General features: G+C 40.7%; 1 long non-coding RNA gene across 1 annotated transcript in view; it reads right to left on the minus strand.

Annotated features, from left to right (window-relative positions):
* The window catches only part of LOC120094717 (uncharacterized), a 28,048-nt gene extending 14,296 nt beyond the window's left edge, over positions 1–13,752 (minus strand). The window contains exons 1-2 of the long non-coding RNA XR_005489231.2: positions 13,646–13,752; positions 10,564–10,627 (exon numbers count right to left, since the gene is read on the minus strand). This is a non-coding gene — a long non-coding RNA (uncharacterized LOC120094717). The remainder of the gene's footprint in view (positions 1–10,563; positions 10,628–13,645) is intronic.
* Between the last annotated feature and the right edge of the window lie 9,556 nt (positions 13,753–23,308).

The following is a 23,308-nucleotide window of genomic DNA, read 5'->3' on the forward strand; positions in this document are numbered from 1 at the left end:
TAAGGCTGCTATGAACATAATGAGCATGTGTCCTTGTTATATGTTGGAGCATCTTTTGGGTATATGCCCAGGAGTGGTATTGCTGGGTCCTCGGGTAGTACTATGTCCAATTTTCTGAGGAACCTCCAAACTGATTTCCAGAGTGGTTGTACCAGCTTGCAATCCCACCAACAATGAAGGAGGATTCCTCTTTCTCCACTTCCTCACCAGCATCTGTTGTCTCCTGAGTTTTTGATCTTAGCAGTTTTGACTGGTATGAGGTGGAATCTCAGGGTTGTTTTGATGTGCATTTCCCTGATGACTAAGGGTGTTGAACATTTCTTTAGGTGCTTCTCAGCCATTCAATATTCCTCAGCTGAAAATTCTTCCTTTAGCTCTGTACCCCATTTGTAATAGGGTTATTTGATTCTCTGGAGTCTAACTTCTTGATTTCTTTGTACATATTGCATATTAGTCCTCTATCAGATATAGGATTGGTAAAGATCCTTTCCCAATCTATTGGTTGCCATTTTGTCCTAATGACAGTGTCCTTTGTCTTACAGAAATTTTGCAACTTTATGAGGTCCCATTTGTTGATTCTTGATCTTAGAACATAAGCCATTGGTGTTTTGTTCAGGGAATTTTCCCCAGTGCCCATGTGTTCTAGAACCTTCGCCACTTTTTCTTCTATTAGCTTAAGTGTATCTATTTTTATGTGGAGGTCTTTGATCCACTTTGACCTATGCTTTGTACAAGGTAATAAGAATGGGTCAAGTGGAGAGAGAGAAACCCAACCGCCTGGTCAGGTGGGCACTCCTGAGGCTGCAGAGCGGAAGAGACCACCAACACTGCTCACCCCTGCCCACATCCCTGGCCCAAGAGGAAACTGTATAAGGCCTCTGGGCTCCCGTGGGGGAGGGCCCAGGAGCGGCAGGACCCCGCCGGACCCTGAAGGAAACAGACCGGATAAACAGTTCTCTGCACCCAAATCCCGTGGGAGGGAGAGCTAAACCTTCAGAGAGGCGGACAAGCCTGGGAAACCAGAAGAGACTGCTCCCTGCACACACATCTCGGACGCCAGAGGAAAAAGCCAAAGACCATCTGGAACCCTGGTGCACTGAAGCTCCCGGAAGGGGCGGCACAGGTCTTCCTGGTTGCTGCCGCTGCAGAGAGCCCGTGGGCAGCACCCCACGAGCGAACTTGAGCCTCGGGACCACAGGTAAGACCAACTTTTCTGCTGCAAGAAAGCTGCCTGGTGAACTCAAGACACAGGCCCACAGGAACAGCTGAAGACCTGTAGAGAGGAAAAACCACACGCCCGAAAGCAGAACACTCTGTCCCCATAACTGACTGAAAGAGAGGAAAACAGGTCTACAGCACTCCTGACACACAGGCTTAAAGGACAGTCTAGCCACTGACAGAAACAGCAGAACAAAGTAACACTAGAGATAATCTGATGGCGAGAGGCAAGCGCAGGAACCCAAGCAACAGAAACCAAGACTACATGCCATCATCGGAGCCCAATTCTCCCACCAAAACAAACATGGAATATCCAAACACACCAGAAAAGCAAGATCTAGTTTCAAAATCATATTTGATCATGATGCTGGAGGACTTCAAGAAAGACATGAACACACTTAGGGAAGCACAGGAAAACATTAATAAACAAGTAAAAGCCTACAGAGAGGAATCGCAAAAATCCCTGAAAGAATTCCAGGAAAACACAATCAAACAGTTGAAGGAATTAAAAATGGAAATAGAAGCAATCAAGAAAGAACACATGGAAACAACCCTGGATATAGAAAACCAAAAGAAGAGACAAGGAGCTGTAGATACAAGCTTCACCAACAGAATACAAGAGATGGAAGAGAGAATCTCAGGAGCAGAAGATTCCATAGAAATCATTGACTCAACTGTCAAAGATAATGTAAAGCGGAAAAAGCTACTGGTCCAAAACATACAGGAAATCCAGGACTCAATGAGAAGATCAAACCTAAGGATAATAGGTATAGAAGAGAGTGAAGACTCCCAGCTCAAAGGACCAGTAAATATCTTCAACAAAATCATAGAAGAAAACTTCCCTAACCTAAAAAAAGAGATACCCATAGACATACAAGAAGCCTACAGAACTCCAAATAGATTGGACCAGAAAAGAAACACCTCCCGTCACATAATTGTCAAAACACCAAACGCACAAAATAAAGAAAGAATATTAAAAGCAGTAAGGGCAAAAGGTCAAGTAACATATAAAGGGAGACCTATCAGAATCACACCAGACTTCTCGCCAGAAACTATGAAGGCCAGAAGATCCTGGACTGATGTCATACAGACCCTAAGAGAACACAAATGCCAGCCCAGGTTACTGTATCCAGCAAAACTCTCAATTAACATTGATGGAGAAACCAAGATATTCCATGACAAAACCAAATTTACACAATATCTTTCTACAAATCCAGCACTACAAAGGATAATAAATGGTAAAGCCCAACATAAGGAGGCAAGCTATACCCTAGAAGAAGCAAGAAACTAATCGTCTTGGCAACAAAACAAAGAGAATGAAAGCACACAAACATAACCTCACATCCAAATATGAATATAAAGGGAAGCAATAATCACTATTCCTTAATATCTCTCAATATCAATGGCCTCAACTCCCCAATAAAAAGACATAGATTAACAAACTGGATACGCAACAAGGACCCTGCATTCTGCTGCCTACAGGAAACACACCTCAGAGACAAAGACAGACACTACCTCAGAGTGAAAGGCTGGAAAACAACTTTCCAAGCAAAGGGTCAGAAGAAGCAAGCTGGAGTAGCCATTCTAATATCAAATAAAATCAATTTCCAACTAAAAGTCATCAAAAAAGATAAGGAAGGACACTTCATATTCATCAAAGGAAAAATCAACCAAGATGAACTCTCAATCCTAAATATCTATGCCCCAAATACAAGGGCACCTACATACGTAAAAGAAACCTTACTAAAGCTCAAAACACACATTGCACCTCACACAATAATAGTGGGAGATTTCAACACCCCACTCTCATCAATGGACAGATCATGGAAACAGAAATTAAACAGTGATGTAGACAGACTAAGAGAAGTCATGAGCCAAATGGACTTAACGGATATTTATAGAACATTCTATCCTAAAGCAAAAGGATATACCTTCTTCTCAGCTCCTCATGGTACTTTCTCCAAAATTGACCATATAATTGGTCAAAAAACGGGCCTCAACAGGTACAGAAAGATAGAAATAATCCCATGCGTGCTATCGGACCACCACGGCCTAAAACTGGTCTTCAATAACAATAAGGGAAGAATGCCCACATATACGTGGAAATTGAACAATGCTCTACTCAATGATAACCTGGTCAAGGAAGAAATAAAGAAAGAAATTAAAAACTTTTTAGAATTTAATGAAAATGAAGATACAACATACTCAAACTTATGGGACACAATGAAAGCTGTGCTAAGAGGAAAACTCATAGCGCTGAGTGCCTGCAGAAAGAAACAGGAAAGAGCATATGTCAGCAGCTTGACAGCACACCTAAAAGCTCTAGAACAAAAAGAAGCAAATACACCCAGGAGGAGTAGAAGGCAGGAAATAATCAAACTCAGAGCTGAAATCAACCAAGTAGAAACAAAAAGGACCATAGAAAGAATCAACAGAACCAAAAGTTGGTTCTTTGAGAAAATCAACAAGATAGATAAACCCTTAGCCAGACTAACGAGAGGACACAGAGAGTGTGTCCAAATTAACAAAATCAGAAATGAAAAGGGAGACATAACTACAGATTCGGAGGAAATTCAAAAAATCATCAGATCTTACTATAAAAACCTATATTCAACAAAATTTGAAAATCTTCAGGAAATGGACAATTTCCTAGACAGATACCAGGTATCGAAGTTAAATCAGGAACAGATAAACCAGTTAAACAACCCCATAACTCCTAAGGAAATAGAAGCAGTCATTAAAGGTCTCCCAACCAAAAAGAGCCCAGGTCCAGACGGGTTTAGTGCAGAATTCTATCAAACCTTCATAGAAGACCTCATACCAATATTATCCAAACTATTCCACAAAATTGAAACAGATGGAGCCCTACCAAATTCCTTCTACGAAGCCACAATTACTCTTATACCTAAACCACACAAAGACACAACAAAGAAAGAGAACTTCAGACCAATTTCCCTTATGAATATCGACGCAAAAATACTCAATAAAATTCTGGCAAACCGAATTCAAGAGCACATCAAAACAATCATCCACCATGATCAAGTAGGCTTCATCCCAGGCATGCAGGGATGGTTTAATATACGGAAAACCATCAACGTGATCCATTATATAAACAAACTGAAAGAACAGAACCACATGATCATTTCATTAGATGCTGAGAAAGCATTTGACAAAATTCAACACCCCTTCATGATAAAAGTCCTGGAAAGAATAGGAATTCAAGGCCCATACCTAAACATAGTAAAAGCCATATACAGCAAACCAGTTGCTAACATTAAACTAAATGGAGAGAAACTTGAAGCAATCCCACTAAAATCAGGGACTAGACAAGGCTGCCCACTCTCTCCCTACTTATTCAATATAGTTCTTGAAGTTCTAGCCAGAGCAATCAGACAACAAAAGGAGATCAAAGGGATACAGTTCGGAAAAGAAGAAGTCAAAATATCACTATTTGCAGATGACATGATAGTATATTTAAGTGATCCCAAAAGTTCCACCAGAGAACTACTAAAGCTGATAAACAACTTCAGCAAAGTGGCTGGGTATAAAATTAACTCAAATAAATCAGTTGCCTTCCTCTATACAAAAGAGAAACAAGCCGAGAAAGAAATTAGGGAAACGACACCCTTCATAATAGACCCAAATAATATAAAGTACCTCGGTGTGACTTTAACCAAGCAAGTAAAAGATCTGTACAATAAGAACTTCAAGACACTGAGGAAAGAAATTGAAGAAGACCTCAGAAGATGGAAAGATCTCCCATGCTCATGGATTGGCAGGATTAATATAGTAAAAATGGCCATTTTACCAAAAGCAATCTACAGATTCAATGCAATCCCCATCAAAATACCAATCCAATTCTTCAAAGAGTTAGACAGAACAATTTGCAAATTCATCTGGAATAACAAAAAACCCAGGATAGCTAAAGCTATCCTCAACAATAAAAGGACTTCAGGGGGAATCACTATCCCTGAACTCAAGCAGTATTACAGAGCAATAGTGATAAAAACTGCATGGTATTGGTACAGAGACAGACAGATAGACCAATGGAATAGAATTGAAGACCCAGAAATGAACCCACACACCTATGGTCACTTGATTTTTGACAAAGGAGCCAAAACCATCCAATGGAAAAAAGATAGCATTTTCAGCAAATGGTGCTGGTTCAACTGGAGGGCAACATGTAGAAGAATGCAGATCGATCCATGCTTATCACCCTGTACAAAGCTTAAGTCCAAGTGGATCAAGGACCTCCACATCAAACCAGACACACTCAAACTAATAGAAGAAAAACTAGGGAAGCATCTGGAACACATGGGCACTGGAAAAAATTTCCTGAACAAAACACCAATGGCTTATGCTCTAAGATCAAGAATCGACAAATGGGATCTCATAAAACTGCAAAGCTTCTGTAAGGCAAAGGACACTGTGGTTAGGACAAAACGGCAACCAACAGATTGGGAAAAGATCTTTACCAATCCTACAACAGATAGAGGCCTTATATCCAAAATATACAAAGAACTCAAGAAGTTAGACCGCAGGGAAACAAATAACCCTATTAAAAAATGGGGTTCAGAGCTAAACAAAGAATTCACAGCTGAGGAATGCCGAATGGCTGAGAAACACCTAAAGAAATGTTCAACATCTTTAGTCATAAGGGAAATGCAAATCAAAACAACCCTGAGATTTCACCTCACACCAGTGCGATTGGCTAAGATCAAAAACTCAGGTGACAGCAGATGCTGGCGAGGATGTGGAGAAAGAGGAACACTCCTCCATTGTTGGTGGGATTGCAGACTGGTAAAACCATTCTGGAAATCAGTCTGGAGGTTCCTCAGAAAATTGGACATTGAACTGCCTGATGATCCAGCTATACCTCTCTTGGGCATATACCCAAAAGATGCCTCAACATATAAAAGAGACACGTGCTCCACTATGTTCATCGCAGCCTTATTTATAATAGCCAGAAGCTGGAAAGAAACCAGATGCCCTTCAACAGAGGAATGGATACAGAAAATGTGGTACATCTACACAATGGAATATTTTCAGCTATCAAAAACAACGAGTTTATGAAATTCGTAGGCAAATGGTTGGAACTGGAAAATATCATCCTGAGTGAGCTAACCCAATCACAGAAAGACATACATGGTATGCACTCATTGATAAGTGGCTATTAGCCCAAATGCTTGAATTACCCTAGATCCCTAGAACAAACGAAACTCAAGACGGATGATCAAAATGTGAATGCTTCACTCCTTCTTTAAATGAGGAAAAAGAATACCCTTGGCAGGGAAGGGAGAGGCAAAGATTAAAACAGAGACTGAACGAACACCCATTCAGAGCCTGCCCCACATGTGGCCCATACATATACAGCCACCCAATTAGACAAGATGGATGAAGCAAAGAAGTGCAGACCGACAGGAGCCGGATGTAGATCGCTCCTGAGAGACACAGCCAGAATACAGCAAATATAGAGGCGAATGCCAGCAGCAAACCACTGAACTGAGAATAGGTCCCCTATTGAAGGAATCAGAGAAAGAACTGGAAGAGCTTGAAGGGACTCGAGACCCCAAAAGTACAACAATGCCAAGCAACCAGAGCTTCCAGGGACTAAGCCACTACCTAAAGACTATACATGGACTGACCCTGGACTCTGACCCCATAGGTAGCAATGAATATCCTAGTAAGAGCACCAGTGGAAGGGGAAGCCCTGGGTCCTGCTAAGACTGAACCCCCAGTGAACTAGTCTATGGGGGGAGGGCGGCAATGGGGGGAGGGTTGGGAGGGGAACACCCATAAGGAAGGGGAGGGGGGAGGGGATGTTTGCCCGGAAACCGGGAAAGGGAATAACACTCGAAATGTATATAAGAAATACTCAAGTTAATAAAAAAAAATAAATAAAAATAAAAAAAAAAGAATGGGTCACGTGTTGAAAATGCTATTGTTTTTCCACTGGATGGTTTTAGCTTCTTGGTCAAAGATCAAGTGACCATAGGTGTGTGGGTTCATTTTTGGGTCTTCTATTCCATTGATCTACCTGCCTGTCTATGTACCAATACCACACAGTTTTTATCTCTAGTGTTTCTGTAATACACCTTGAGGTCAGGGATGGTGATTCTCCCAGAAGTTCTTTTATTGTTGAGGGTATTTTTTGCTATCTTGGGTTGCTTTTTTTTATTCCAAATAAATTTGTGAATTGCTCTTTCTAACTCTATGAAGAATTGAACTGGAATTTTGATGGGGATTGCTTTGAATCTGTACATTGCTTTTGGCAAAACGGCCATTTTTACTATATTAGTCCTGCCAGTCCATGAAAATGGGAGGTCTTTCCATTTTCTGAGATCTTCTTCAATTTCTTTCTTCAGAGACTTGAAGTTCTTGTCATACAGATCTTTCACTTGCTTGGTTAGAGTTACACTGAGGTATTTTATGTTATTTGGGACTATTATGAAGGGTGTCATTTCCCTAATTTCTTTCTCAGCCTGTTTATCCTTTGAGTAGAGAAATGCTACTGATTTGTTTGAATTAATTTTATACCCAGCCACATTGCTGAAGTTGTTTGCCAGGCTTAGTAGTTCTCTGTTGGAACTTTTGGGGTCACTAATACTATCATATCATTTGCCAATAGTGATATTGTGACTTCTTCCTTTCCAATTTTATCCTTTTGACCTCCTTTTGTTGTCTGATTGCTCTGGTTAGGACTTCGAGTACTATATTGAATAAGTAGGGAGAGAGTGGGCAGTCTTGTCTAATCCTGATTTTAGTGGGATTGCTTCAAGTTTCTCTCCATTTAGTTTGATGTGAAATATCTTGATGTATTTGATTCTTAAAGTACTTAAAATATGATTACAATATTTTCTACATACAAGGAATTTCAAATATTAAAATACTTTATAGCCAGAAGCTGGAAAGGACCCAGATGCCCTTCAACAGAGGAATGGATACAGAAAATGTGGTACATCTACACAATGGAATATTACTCAGCTATCAAAAACAATGACTTTATGAAATTCGTAGGCAAATGGTTGGAACTGGAAAATATCATCCTGAGTGAGGTAACCCAATCACAGAAAAACACACATGGTATGCACTCATTGATAAGTGGCTATTAGCCCAAAGGCTTGAATTACCCTAGATGCCTAGAACAAATGAAACTCAAGACAGATGATCAAAATGCGAACGCTTCACTCCTTCTTTAAAAGGGGAACAAGAATACCCCTGGCAGGGAATAGAGAGGCAAAGATTAAAACAGACACAGAAGGAACACCCATTCAGAGCCTGCCCCACATGTGGCCCATACATATACAGCCACCCAATTAGACAAGATGGATGAAGCAAAGAAGTGTAAGCCAACAGGAGCCAGAGGTAGATCGCTCCTGAGAGACACAGCCAGAATACAGCAAATACAGAGGCGAATGCCAGCAGCAAACCACTGAACTGAGAATGGGACCCCCGTTGAAGGAATCAGAGAAAGAACTCGAAGAGCTTGAAGGAGCTCGAGACCCCTTATGAACAACAATGCCAAGCAACCAGAGCTTCCAGGGACTAAGCCACTACCTAAAGACTATACATGGACTGACCCTGGACTCTGACCTCATAGGTAGCAATGAATATTCTAGTAAGATCACCAGTGGAAGGGGAAGCCCTGGGTCCTGCTAAGATTGAACCTCCAGTGAACTAGATTGTTGGGGGGAGGGCGGCAATGGGGGGAGGATGGGGAGAGGAACACCCATAAAGAAGGGGAGGGGGAGGGATTAGGGGGATGTTTGCCCGGAAACCGGGAAAGGGAATAACACTCGAAATGTAAATAAGAAACACTCAAGTTAATAAAAAAAATATTTTAAAGAGAAAAAACAGTAGCAAAATTACAGTTAGGAAGTAACAATGAAATGAACTTATGTTGGGATGTTAGGAGTCACCACAACATAAGAAACTACATCAAAGGGTCACAACATAAGGAAAATTAAAACCCAGTGCTCTAGGTAGTGGGCCAATCACAACTATCATGAAAATTGGCCCCAAAAGTCTGTTTATTCCTTCTCAGGTTCTTTTGCAATTTGATCTTTCAGTTCTTCCCTTCAAGGGGATTCTTTCTCCTCCTTGAATCTCTTTGGCTTCTGACAGAAAATGCATCTTTCTGCTTCTATGCCTCAAAAAGCTGCTGTTTCTCTATCACTCTTGAAGCATTGCCAACACTTGAGGAGCAAGCCCTGGACAGTTTGCCTGAGGAGCAAGGACCTTGAAAATCGAGCTAAACCATTGAGGTGACCAGATGGCCACTGGTCCAGCTAGTGGTTGATCAATGAGACAACAGCAAGCCCAGCTCAGACAACACTTCCTCACTCAGACAAATCCAGTTCGATGATCTGTACACCAAGAGACAAGTAAAGAGATTTTGCGAGACTGGTTTTTGAAGTGGCTTGTAGCAATGGCCCCTTATTTCCTTATATCCTTTTTCTTTCCACACATCTCTCATGAGAAAGGCAAGGTCTCATCTCCTCTTCTATAGGCCGTGGATTGTACTTGTGCACTAGACACCATCTATCTTTCTGAGAACATCAGACCTCACAGTGCAATCTAAATAGTGGAATGAATCTTGTCTCTCCTCCGTAGAAGAGGACTCTGTGATTTAAACTGCCACGCTCAGCTCATAATATGCTAATGGCAGCTAAGGGGGTTTTCAAATTGTTTTCTCTTTCTGTGAAGCCTAGCTCCTAAGAAAGAATGTGGTAGTTGCAGAACAAACACTTCTTACTTTGTGTGCAAGAGCTGATAGGCTCGACTTTCCCTCTGTATGATTATTCAAATGTCCTAATCCTCTGAGGGACAGATGCATATGGAGTAGAAAGGGAGTCGTCACACCAAAGCTGAGGCAAAAGAGAAGCAAATACTGAAAGAATGTTTTAAAGCATCCTCTTCCCAGCACATGTGACCACTGCCTTTGGGGGAAAGATGTGGCACATCCTAGATCCCTCACTCTTGCGGGAAAGAAATTGAATGCAAGGTGTCTCTCTGATCTGTATGTGCAGCAGCTCTCTGTTTCTTACTATTGTAACAGATTGGATGTGCCATAAAAAAAAAGTCCTACTCTACCAACCATGAGGCACATGAACCAGCACGTGCTAACGGGTACCTCAGCTCTGTAAGCCTAGAAAAACTAGCTTTGCCATTCCCTATCTGCTTTCTGGGGAACTCCAGCAGAGAGGGGGAACAGTGGAAAGAGAAGAGAGGAATACATGCAAGGTAGATCCGTGCTCTTTGGAAGACCTACACTACTCAGACCTCAGTTTCAGAAGGTTGTGTGGGTTCTTGGAAAACAGCGGGAACAGAAGAGCAAATACAGACCGTGGGAGGCACAGCAGCCCGGGGCACAGTTGCAAGCCTCTGTCTTCCAGGAATTCTCTTCTTACTGAGGAGGCAGAAACAGCAATTATAAGGATTAAATGATAATCTCCATATTTTCTCTGTATGTTAAACGAACATGCAGAGATGGCCAGATGGGGCCCTGCCCGCCCCCTCCGCATTATTTGGCTATTTTACCTGGATCACCTCCGTATGTGTGTTCATTTTAGGAACTCTCTACTGTATTAGGTTTAATACTACCTCTCAAACACTCCTGAATTTTAACTACTTCTCTGCATATTCCCTGCCTCATCGCCCTCTTCCCTCCTCCTCCTGTCTTGATCTTTCCATTGTAGTCCTTCCATCGTACGCCCGTGACTATTCTAGTCCCCTTTCCTGGGGAGATCTATCTGTCTCACCCTGAGCACTAGGTGTTAGGTCACATCTGCTTGAAACTCCAGCCCCAGAGGATCTAAACACCTCTGTGAGCACTTGCATTCATGTGTTTATGTACACACACAATTAAAGACATATACAATTAAAGATAAGTCTTTTTAAATGTACTTAATAGTTTTCCTTCCCACATGGTGTAGGATTTTTGCTCCTCTTCTATATTGTCCAAGTCATTAATGTGTTCCTTTTTCATTACTGAGTAGTATTCTATGATGCAGGTATGCATCATTTCCTTCTATGATGCAGGTATGCATCACTTCCTTCCAGCATGAGATTTCACCTTCATGTCTGATAGAGCACCCTTTACCCATTTTCTTGCCTACCCCAAGTCACCAAATGACTGTTTCCTCCCAACTTTATGTGGCATGAAGAAGGTTCAGTGTTTCTTTTTTCTTTCTGCATTCATTCACTTGTTTTAAAATATCTTTTTTTCTTTTTGAATTTCCTTGGTTCCTTAGAGCTAGTTTGTTTTGAAATTTTCTGTTCTTTCAAAATGTTCCCCCTCTGCTCTTAAGCCAGCCTCATGCTGCTGTGATCACGGCTTAAATGTTTAGCTAGAAACACAGCAATGGAAGTCTTATCTGTGCTTTATAAAACATTTCTACTGAATAAATATATTTCATAATATGTGTTTTGCTCATGTTTTCCCTCCTCTAATTCCTTCCTACCTCCCACCCATCCAACTTTGTGTTCTTTTTCTCTCTCTTTCAAACAAGTAAAAAACTAAGGAACAACAGCAAAAAGAAAATAAAAGAAACACATACATAGCAAATCAAGGCTAGCAAGCAAAAGACCAATAAGTCAAAAACATGATAAAGCAAAACGAAAAAAGCCCATAAAGATGCCATCGAGTCCCTTACATGTTGGCTAACTATGTGGGTATGGGCCCCTGCTGAAGTATATGCTCAAGTCTGTGAAGCCAGCTCCTCGGGAGCTGGAACAATAGAATTGCAAGCTCGAGCCTGGGTAGTCAGGGCTGACATTATAGCTGTGTGGCAGAATGCTTGCCTGTCATCCCCCAGGCTCTGGACACAATGGTTGGGACTATAACACTGAGCTGCAAATAATTTTGTCTGTTTTAGACATTTCCACGACTTTTTTAGACTTGTCACCACCTAAGGACAATTCCCATGGATCAATTTAGAAAACAGCTATCATTTTAAGCAGTTGTGAGCGGCCAGACATGGGTTCTGGGAATGGAGCTGGTATCTTCTGGAAGAGTAGTCAATGCTCCTAACTGCTGAGCCATCCCTCTAACCCCTATCTCCCTGCCTTCTATGTGACTCGTACCCACTGGCTGGTTTCTCTTCTGCTTATCAATCATAATGAACTGCTTCTACCTGATAACTTTTATTTTCAACAAATCGTTTTTGCTGTGCTTTGCTCAGCTCTATCAGGTAGGTTCTAGACCAGCACTTATGTCTGGGATGAACCTTTTGGCAGTCTGTACTGAGTGGTCCCGGTGCCTGCTCAGAATGGGGACACTCTACTCCAGCCATTCAGCCTCAGACAAGACCTACAGTGAGTTCTAGAAAGACTTCTGCTCATTACTCCTCAGTCGTTCTTTTCTGTCCTCCCCTCCGGGTACTTTATCCTTTGACTATGTATTCTGTTGCTTAGCAACAGACTCTAGGCTAGCACTGTCTACATTATAAAACTCTCTCTCTCTCTCTCTCTCTCTCTCTCTCTCTCTCTCTCTCTCTCTCTCTGTGTGTGTGTGTGTGTGTGTGTGTGTGTGTGTGTGTGTGTGTTTCCCATTTGACAGGGCTCTTTTCTACAACAACTCAGACTCCTTGAAATATAACCTTTGCCTCCTCTGCTGAGTGAGACCAATGCCACCTGCCCAACTCATACTATTCAGGAAGCACATCCTGTTGGAAAGTCACATGATTATAAAACTCACCACATACGCAGTTTTAGACTGACCACATAGAGGAGCTGGGAGGAGGCAGAGCTCTGGACACTGTGTCTAGACAGGGTAACGTACTTTTGTTTCTGGTATGAGAAAGTCCAACTTACATTCAAAGGGGAGATCAAAAATTTCCATTATAGACGTTTTAAATTCTCTCTGACAGTCTTTGCCTTTTAAGTAAAATGATCAGGCTATTTAATAAAAATGTTAATACTTTTGGACTTCAGTATATTGCACATCTACTTTTTATTATTATTTCAATCATCCTTTTACTTGCTTCTTGCGAGTTAATTTTTTATCATTACACTTTAATATTTCATGGTTTTTCAATAATTATTCTTCAGCGTTTTAGAACTTCTTGCAGAGAATGAGCACTGCAGTTCTCACCTATTTAAAATTAATAAAATTAACACCCTGAATTAAATATAAAAACTTGCAAATTTATAGTTAATTCTATTTGATTACCCACGGTTTAAGCTGTGTATCACAAGTATTTCATGTTAATATTTATTGTAAACGTCTAACACAATGTTTGGAATTTTACAACATTTGTTTTCATTTTAGAATTTTGTAAAATTTAGTTTGTGTGTGTGTGTGTGTGTGTGTGTGTGTGTGTGTGTGTGTGTGTGTGTGAAGAGAGAGAGAGACAGAGAAACAGGCAGAGAGAGAGAGAGAGAGCCTCAGAGGCTAGAAGAAGGCAAGATATCCCTTGGAGCTTACATTACAAGCAGTCATCAGCCACCTTAGCTGGGATACTGGGCCTGAACTTTGGTTCTCTAAATGAGCAGCAAGATTTTCTTTACCATGGAGCAATCTCTCCAGCCCCTAGAAAGATTTTCAAAAGGAAAGGAAATACTTTTACACATTTGTTTAGGATTTGTTATCTGTATTTACTTCTATCTGAGGAATACTCACTGGGTATCATTTCTATTCAGCTTGGGCAACTTTAGCATTTTTAATAACACCAATCTATGCACTCTGTCCATTTGCCTGAAAACACGGAATTTGTTCCTGAAGCAATTTCCCCTGGATTGTCCCCGTTTACACCTTTTGTCCTTTTGTTCTTCTGTCTGTGGTCCACTGCTTTTCTGCCCTTATTTGTGGTGCATTGTCGGCTGCATTTTCCTCACCCCCTTGCCCTTGTTTCTATCAATGTTCTCACAATTGTCACCCGACTTCAGCACCTTGACATGGAACTGAACACGTTTGGGACGCCTTATGTATACCAGGCTTGTCATTCATGATGCCTTATGTGTACCATGCTTGGCATGTTCTGAGATTCCTTGATGTGCTGCATTAAGTTTTTCATAAAGTTCAAAAGAAAAGTTCAACATTATAGTTTTTATTTCCTTTCTGTGCTAGCCTCTCTCCTCTTCCTTGGTATTTCAGTTTACATAAACTCAAACTCTTGACACTCATTCAATAAGCCAGTTATTTCTGCTCATTAAACATACCTCCATTTCCTCATTTAGATTAATTTGCATAATCTGTTCTTTAGTGACTCCTTTTTCTACCTATTCCAGTCCAATGTTTTTCCCATCCATTGAAATTTTCCTATCAGATGGGGTCTTTTATAATTCTAGAATTTCTATGCTGTTTGCAAATATACTTCTCTTCCTTCAGGGGGAAGACATCTGCCTACCTGTTATTACTCTCTTCACTACAGTTTTAAACAGGTTAATTGCAGCAGTGTTAAATCTATAATTCTTATTTATTAATTACAACATACTATTTCTAGGGACCCTTTTCTGCTGACCACGCTTTCTCCCTCATTTTTTTTTCTGTTTAATGTTTTGGTTTTTCGTTTTTTAAGCAGCATTTTATAATATGCTAGGCATTGTAGACAGCGATGTGTAACATCTCTAGTTTCTTTATCTTTCTCTGAAATGTATTGGATTTTGCTCTAATAGGAAGTAAAGTTAATGCTCATCCCCCTTACATCCGTGGCAGGCTGCAGTCTCCACACTGCTGAGGTGGGTCTGTCTTACTAACTCTGCCTTTCATTCTGGAAACTGAATCTTTATTTCTTTGTCCTCTCCCTTGTAAGCGTTAGTCTGAATTCCACAACTCCTCCTGGTGGAGAGCACTCTGAATCCGTTTCATTTTAAGCTGTTTGTTCCCCACCCTCTCCATGCTCCTTGCAGTACCCTACATGCACATATAGCTCTGGGGCAGACACAAACCCGAGCAAGTTTTTAACAACGACTTGCTACCTTTCCTTGGCTCTTACTTTTCATGTCTGTCCATTCCCATTCTTTCTGAGACTGTGCTTCCTGTTACCGCCAAGCCAGCAAAAACTCCAGCTTTTTGCAAGAATTTATGCCACTGCACATCACAAAGTCCCAAAAGCCTTCGTGAGAAACATCACAGCGCCGAACTCATCCTACATCCTTGTTGCCATAACATTCAAACTCCTTCCATGTTTCCCTGCTTTTTCTGGTTTGCTAGTTCTTTCAGATGAGGTCTTCAAGGTTTTTTAAGAGCTCTGTCAGACTGACTTTGAAACTGGTCTCTACCATCACTGGATCCCAAACTCCTCTCCTAGTAGCCCTGGAAGCATAAAACGTGAGGCACCTGGTGACCGAAGCAGCCTGCTGCTGCCGTGAAACCTCACACGGGTACCAGCTCTCTGCAGGCTGCACCTTGGTCAATCAGCGCAGCTGGGCAGCTACTGCGTGCAGACTCCATCTTGGATGTGTCCTCTGTAATGGGTTTCTAGAAAGTTCTATCATAACTGTTTCTCTTCCTCATCGAGCAAGAAGGATGCTGTGAACATCCATGTGCTTTCTCACTCCGGTCAGACTATGTACATAGCAATCTTTGGTTTTAGAGATTGAGCTGCAATAAAACAGGGTCCTGGTTTATGTAGGAGCTGGTAAGATTTTGTTGTTCTCCCCTCCCTTACCTCAGTATTCCTTCCTCTTCTACTGCATTTTGCTCCCTATACATTTCCTTCAGTGTTAGTTTTAATCGTTAACAACTTTTGGAAGTCACAATATTTGTATCGTGAAATAAATAATCGTCTTTCACCATTTCATGTCTAGAATATGTCTTTCATAGCATTCCCATCGCTTAGAAAGACCTTAGAAATTCTGTTTATTCTGACAGGTTTGGCTTTGAGAATGCATGAGTATCTTGCTGGAGGCAGTCTTCATCAGGGGAGTCTTTCCAAACGTAGGCTTACTAAAGACACGGTTTTGCAGCGGATCCTCTGACCTTTACAGTCTTTCCACCCCCTCTTCTGCAATGTTCCCGGAGCTGTAGGTGCAGTAGTTGTACTGTAGATCCATCCATTTTGACTGCACTCCACCCTGCATTTGGATTGGTTGTGGTTTGCTTTAATGGTCTGTTGCAAAGATAAGTTTCCTCCACAGGGGTATAAGGACAAATATTCAGAGTGCATTTGGGGGCTATGAAGGAAAGGAAAAAATTATTTAATTATATCCTAATCTCCTGAATACAAAATTTTAAAAAATGTTTTTTAAAAAAATCAAGATGTCTTTCCAAAATTAATCAAAATATGTAAGAGTTTATGGCAAGAGCAAGAGCAATGCAGCAAAGAATGGGTAGTCTCTGGAGCTGAAAGCAATTTCTGCCTGAGAGCCCACATCTAAATGAGGTCCCCAGTCCAGGGATTGCAGAAGCACTGTTACTCGGTGACCTTCAAAGCAGCTTGAGTAAGCTTAAGGTGGATTTATGCTTATGAACTCCAAAAATGCATATGGCACAGGCACAGGTTTGCAGCCTGTGAAACCAGAGCAGAGAAAGCCCACCATGCCAGGACATTTCCCTCAAGTACTGTGAGCTAATACCTGGGTGCTGTTTTAAGCCACTGAGATTGTAGTAATTTGTGCACAGCATGGGAAACAGACACATATAGCATTGACGCATATACTCCAGGAGGTAGTTAGTTGCCAGGACTGGTACACTGATGATAAAGGACTTGAAGTGGCGCTTACTGGACCAAGCTGATCATGAAGAGCTGACAGTACAAGGAATTCCACATGCTCTGATTGACCAGTAGATAAGATATGAATTCCCACTTTCCATATTTTATTCTATATGTTCAGCCACATTCTTCATGAACTTCATAATTCAGTTTTCAACAACATTTTGGCTACTTTCTATAGATCATGCCTATGATCAATGAGGCTCTAATAGCAGTAGTATTTATTTCTATGGCTCTTTTAAAGATTAAATGATTTTATTTTTTTTTATTAACTTGAGTATTTCTTATATACATTTCGAGTGTTATTCCCTTTCCCGGTTTCCGGGCAAACATCCCCCTCCCCCCTCCCCTTCCTTATGGGTGTTCCCCTCCCAACCCTCCCCCCATTGCCGCCCTCCCCCCATAGACTAGTTCACTGTGGGTTCAGTCTTAGCAGGACCCAGGGCTTCCCCTTCCACTGGTGCTCTTACTAGGATATTCATTGCTACCTATGGGGTCAGAGTCCAGGGTCAGTCCATGTATAGTCTTTAGGTAGTGGCTTAGTCCCTGGAAGCTCTGGTTGCTTGGCATTGTTGTACTTTTGGGGTCTCGAGCCCCTTCAAGCTCTTCCAGTTCTTTCTCTGATTCCTTCAATAGGGGACCTATTCTCAGTTCAGTGGTTTGCTGCTGGCATTCGCCTCTATATTTGCTGTATTCTGGCTGTGTCTCTCAGGAGCGATCTACATCCGGCTCCTGTCGGTCTGCACTTCTTTGCTTCATCCATCTTGTCTAATTGGGTGGCTGTATATGTATGGGCCACATGTGGGGCAGGCTCTGAATGGGTGTTCGTTCAGTCTCTGTTTTAATCTTTGCCTCTCCCTTCCCTGCCAAGGGTATTCTTTTTTCCTCATTTAAAGAAGGAGTGAAGCATTCACATTTTGATCATCCGTCTTGAGTTTCGTTTGTTCTAGGGATCTAGGGTAATTCAAGCATTTGGGCTAATAGCCACTTATCAATGAGTGCATACCATGTATGTCTTTCTGTGATTGGGTTAGCTCACTCAGGATGATATTTTCCAGTTCCAACCATTTGCCTACGAATTTCATAAACTCGTTGTTTTTGATAGCTGAAAATATTCCATTGTGTAGATGTACCACATTTTCTGTATCCATTCCTCTGTTGAAGGGCATCTGGTTTCTTTCCAGCTTCTGGCTATTATAAATAAGGCTGCGATGAACATAGTGGAGCACGTGTCTCTTTTATATGTTGAGGCATCTTTTGGGTATATGCCCAAGAGAGGTATAGCTGGATCATCAGGCAGTTCAATGTCCAATTTTCTGAGGAACCTCCAGACTGATTTCCAGAATGGTTTTACCAGTCTGCAATCCCACCAACAATGGAGGAGTGTTCCTCTTTCTCCACATCCTCGCCAGCATCTGCTGTCACCTGAGTTTTTGATCTTAGCCAATCGCACTGGTGTGAGGTGAAATCTCAGGGTTGTTTTGATTTGCATTTCCCTTATGACTAAAGATGTTGAACATTTCTTTAGGTGTTTCTCAGCCATTCGGCATTCCTCAGCTGTGAATTCTTTGTTTAGCTCTGAACCCCATTTTTTAATAGGGTTATTTGTTTCCCTGCGGTCTAACTTCTTGAGTTCTTTGTATATTTTGGATATAAGGCCTCTATCTGTTGTAGGATTGGTAAAGATCTTTTCCCAATCTGTTGGTTGCCGTTTTGTCCTAACCACAGTGTCCTTTGCCTTACAGAAGCTTTGCAGTTTTATGAGATCCCATTTGTCGATTCTTGATCTTAGAGCATAAGCCATTGGTGTTTTGTTCAGGAAATTTTTTCCAGTGCCCATGTGTTCCAGATGCTTCCCTAGTTTTTCTTCTATTAGTTTGAGTGTGTCTGGTTTGATGTGGAGGTCCTTGATCCACTTGGACTTAAGCTTTGTACAGGGTGATAAGCATGGATCGATCTGCATTCTTCTACATGTTGCCCTCCAGTTGAACCAGCACCATTTGCTGAAAATGCTATCTTTTTTCCATTGGATGGTTTTGGCTCCTTTGTCAAAAATCAAGTGACCATAGGTGTGTGGGTTCATTTCTGGGTCTTCAATTCTATTCCATTGGTCTATCTGTCTGTCTCTGTACCAATACCATGCAGTTTTTATCACTATTGCTCTGTAATACTGCTTGAGTTCAGGGATAGTGATTCCCCCTGAAGTCCTTTTATTGTTGAGGATAGCTTTAGCTATCCTGGGTTTTTTGTTATTCCAGATGAATTTGCAAATTGTTCTGTCTAACTCTTTGAAGAATTGGATTGGTATTTTGATGGGGATTGCATTGAATCTGTAGATTGCTTTTGGTAAAATGGCCATTTTTACCATATTAATCCTGCCAATCCATGAGCATGGGAGATCTTTCCATCTTCTGAGGTCTTCTTCAATTTCTTTCCTCAGTGTCTTGAAGTTCTTATTGTACAGATCTTTTACTTGCTTGGTTAAAGTCACACCGAGGTACTTTATATTATTTGGGTCTATTATGAAGGGTGTCGTTTCCCTAATTTCTTTCTCGGCTTGTTTCTCTTTTGTATAGAGGAAGGCAACTGATTTATTTGAGTTAATTTTATACCCAGCCACTTTGCTGAAGTTGTTTATCAGCTTTAGTAGTTCTCTGGTGGAACTTTTGGGATCACTTAAATATACTATCATGTCATCTGCAAATAGTGATATTTTGACCTCTTCTTTTCCGATCTGTATCCCTTTGATCTCCTTTTGTTGTCTGATTGCTCTGGCTAGAACTTCAAGAACTATATTGAATAAGTAGGGAGAGAGTGGGCAGCCTTGTCTAGTCCCTGATTTTAGTGGGATTGCTTCAAGTTTCTCTCCATTTAGTTTAATGTTAGCAACTGGTTTGCTGTATATGGCTTTTACTATGTTTAGGTATGGGCCTTGAATTCCTATTCTTTCCAGGACTTTTATCATGAAGGGGTGTTGAATTTTGTCAAATGCTTTCTCAGCATCTAATGAAATGATCATGTGGTTCTGTTCTTTCAGTTTGTTTATATAATGGACCACGTTGATGGTTTTCCGTATATTAAACCATCCCTGCATGCCTGGGATGAAGCCTACTTGATCATGGTGGATGATTGTTTTGATGTGCTCTTGAATTCGGTTTGCCAGAATTTTATTGAGTATTTTTGCGTCGATATTCATAAGGGAAATTGGTCTGAAGTTCTCTTTCTTTGTTGTGTCTTTGTGTGGTTTAGGTATAAGAGTAATTGTGGCTTCATAGAAGGAATTCGGTAGGGCTCCATCTGTTTCAATTTTGTGGAATAGTTTGGATAATATTGGTATGAGGTCTTCTATGAAGGTTTGATAGAATTCTGCACTAAACCCGTCTGGACCTGGGCTCTTTTTGGTTGGGAGACCTTTAATGACTGCTTCTATTTCCTTAGGAGTTATGGGGTTGTTTAACTGGTTTATCTGTTCCTGATTTAACTTCGATACCTGGTATCTGTCTAGGAAATTGTCCATTTCCTGAAGATTTTCAAATTTTGTTGAATATAGGTTTTTATAGTAAGATCTGATGATTTTTTGAATTTCCTCCGAATCTGTAGTTATGTCTCCCTTTTCATTTCTGATTTTGTTAATTTGGACACACTCTCTGTGTCCTCTCGTTAGTCTGGCTAAGGGTTTATCTATCTTGTTGATTTTCTCAAAGAACCAACTTTTGGTTCTGTTGATTCTTTCTATGGTCCTTTTTGTTTCTACTTGGTTGATTTCAGCTCTGAGTTTGATTATTTCCTGCCTTCTACTCCTCCTGGGTGTATTTGCTTCTTTTTGTTCTAGAGCTTTTAGGTGTGCTGTCAAGCTGCTGACATATGCTCTTTCCTGTTTCTTTCTGCAGGCACTCAGCGCTATGAGTTTTCCTCTTAGCACAGCTTTCATTGTGTCCCATAAGTTTGAGTATGTTGTATCTTCATTTTCATTAAATTCTAAAAAGTTTTTAATTTCTTTCTTTATTTCTTCCTTGACCAGGTTATCATTGAGTAGAGCATTGTTCAATTTCCACGTATATGTGGGCATTCTTCCCTTATTGTTATTGAAGACCAGTTTTAGGCCGTGGTGGTCCGATAGCACGCATGGGATTATTTCTATCTTTCTGTACCTGTTGAGGCCCGTTTTTTGACCAATTATATGGTCAATTTTGGAGAAAGTACCATGAGGAGCTGAGAAGAAGGTATATCCTTTTGCTTTAGGATAGAATGTTCTATAAATATCCGTTAAGTCCATTTGGCTCATGACTTCTCTTAGTCTGTCTACATCACTGTTTAATTTCTGTTTCCATGATCTGTCCATTGATGAGAGTGGGGTGTTGAAATCTCCCACTATTATTGTGTGAGGTGCAATGTGTGTTTTGAGCTTTAGTAAGGTTTCTTTTACGTATGTAGGTGCCCTTGTATTTGGGGCATAGATATTTAGGATTGAGAGTTCATCTTGGTTGATTTTTCCTTTGATGAATATGAAGTGTCCTTCCTTATCTTTTTTGATGACTTTTAGTTGGAAATTGATTTTATTTGATATTAGAATGGCTACTCCAGCTTGCTTCTTCTGACCATTTGCTTGGAAAGTTGTTTTCCAGCCTTTCACTCTGAGGTAGTGTCTGTCTTTGTCTCTGAGGTGTGTTTCCTGTAGGCAGCAGAATGCAGGGTCCTCGTTGCGTATCCAGTTTGTTAATCTATGTCTTTTTATTGGGGAGTTGAGGCCATTGATATTGAGAGATATTAAGGAATAGTGATTATTGCTTCCCGTTATATTCATATTTGATGTGAGGTTATGTTTGTGTGCTTTCATTCTCTTTGTTTTGTTGCCAAGATGATTAGTTTCTTGCTTCTTCTAGGGTATAGCTTGCCTCCTTATGTTGGGCTTTACCATTTATTATCCTTTGTAGTGCTGGATTTGTGGAAAGATATTGTGTAAATTTGGTTTTGTCATGGAATATCTTGGTTTCTCCATCAATGTTAATTGAGAGTTTTGCTGGATACAGTAATCTGGGCTGGCATTTGTGTTCTCTTAGGGTCTGTATAACATCAGTCCAGGATCTTCTGGCCTTCATAGTTTCTGGCGAGAAGTCTGGTGTGATTCTGATAGGTCTCCCTTTATATGTTACTTGACCTTTTTCCCTTACTGCTTTTAATATTCTTTCTTTATTTTGTGCGTTTGGTGTTTAAATGATTTTAACAAATGCCTCCAGATACTGATCAACATTTCATAAACTATGGACACAGAATGTCAAAAAGGTTAAATGAGTCACTCAATGTCATAGAGTAAAGAAGCACAGAACTTGAACCCAATCTCAGAATGTAGAAGCAACAATCCCCCTGTATGATATGCTACCTATTATTCTATACACTCCTGTTAAAACAGTATGCTGTGGAAGATCCTTGCTGTACACACAATCACATTCTCAGGATGTCATAGCAAATGGGAGAAATGATATAGTTGCATAAACCAGTCCTAAACTTAGATCTTTGCTATTCAGTGTTATTAAACCAACCATGTTAAAATACAGATTCTTGTCTCCTACCAAGGCCCCACAATATCTTCATCTGCCTTTTATAGCATGCCTGGATGGTTCATTGGCATTCTAAGTTTGAGAAAAGCCTTTTAAAATTATTGACTCACTCATAAATAATCTTGATCTTCTTCAACTAATTGAGGTCTCCAAGACACTTAAGTTTGTTTCAAGTTTTTCTCCATGCTACTTTAGTAACATTTCCTGTATAATTGTTGTAATTCTATACCTTTGTTCTAACCTCTGATACTACATTGCATTCTATGAACCTTTACCATGGAAAAGGGTTAGCTTCACTTCTTATCAATTGTTTTGATATGTAATGTGCTTTAAATGTTAAACAATTAAATTTTTATAAGCATTGCTTTTAATCCAATATTTTGGGCACCCTAAACCACGGTAATCTAAATAATAGAGTACTAGAGACATACAGGTCTAAAGTTTACTTGGGAGAAAAGTTATTGTAAGACAGAGTTTGTTAGGTTTGTCTTGCTATTTTAGTTAATACTGTAAGTTCTTATCTTAGTTCTTCCTACTGTACAGCTTCCTTGGGCTATTTTTGCTCAGGATGCCAGGAAGGAATGACAGGATGATGGTTTGCACTGTTACCCAAAACATCAGGGGCGTTTGCCTACACTGGTACCTGCTTTCACACCACAGATGATATAGCACTGCCATGAACTTAAGATGTAGCCAAGATGTCCTCCTAGTCTCAAATACTAGATGTCTGATGGCTGTTCAGGAAACCCAGTTCTCACCCTCCAGCCAGATGGCTGTAATCCAGTAGGAGAAGACACGGATGTGTCTTCTTCTATTCATCAAAGAGCTTTTCTCTTCTGAACCTCATCAAAGCAAGTGGGCAAGGGCAAGTGTTCT

The sequence above is a fragment of the Rattus norvegicus genome, chromosome 9 (genome assembly GCF_036323735.1).
Source record: "Rattus norvegicus strain BN/NHsdMcwi chromosome 9, GRCr8, whole genome shotgun sequence".
NCBI lineage: Eukaryota > Metazoa > Chordata > Mammalia > Rodentia > Muridae > Rattus > Rattus norvegicus.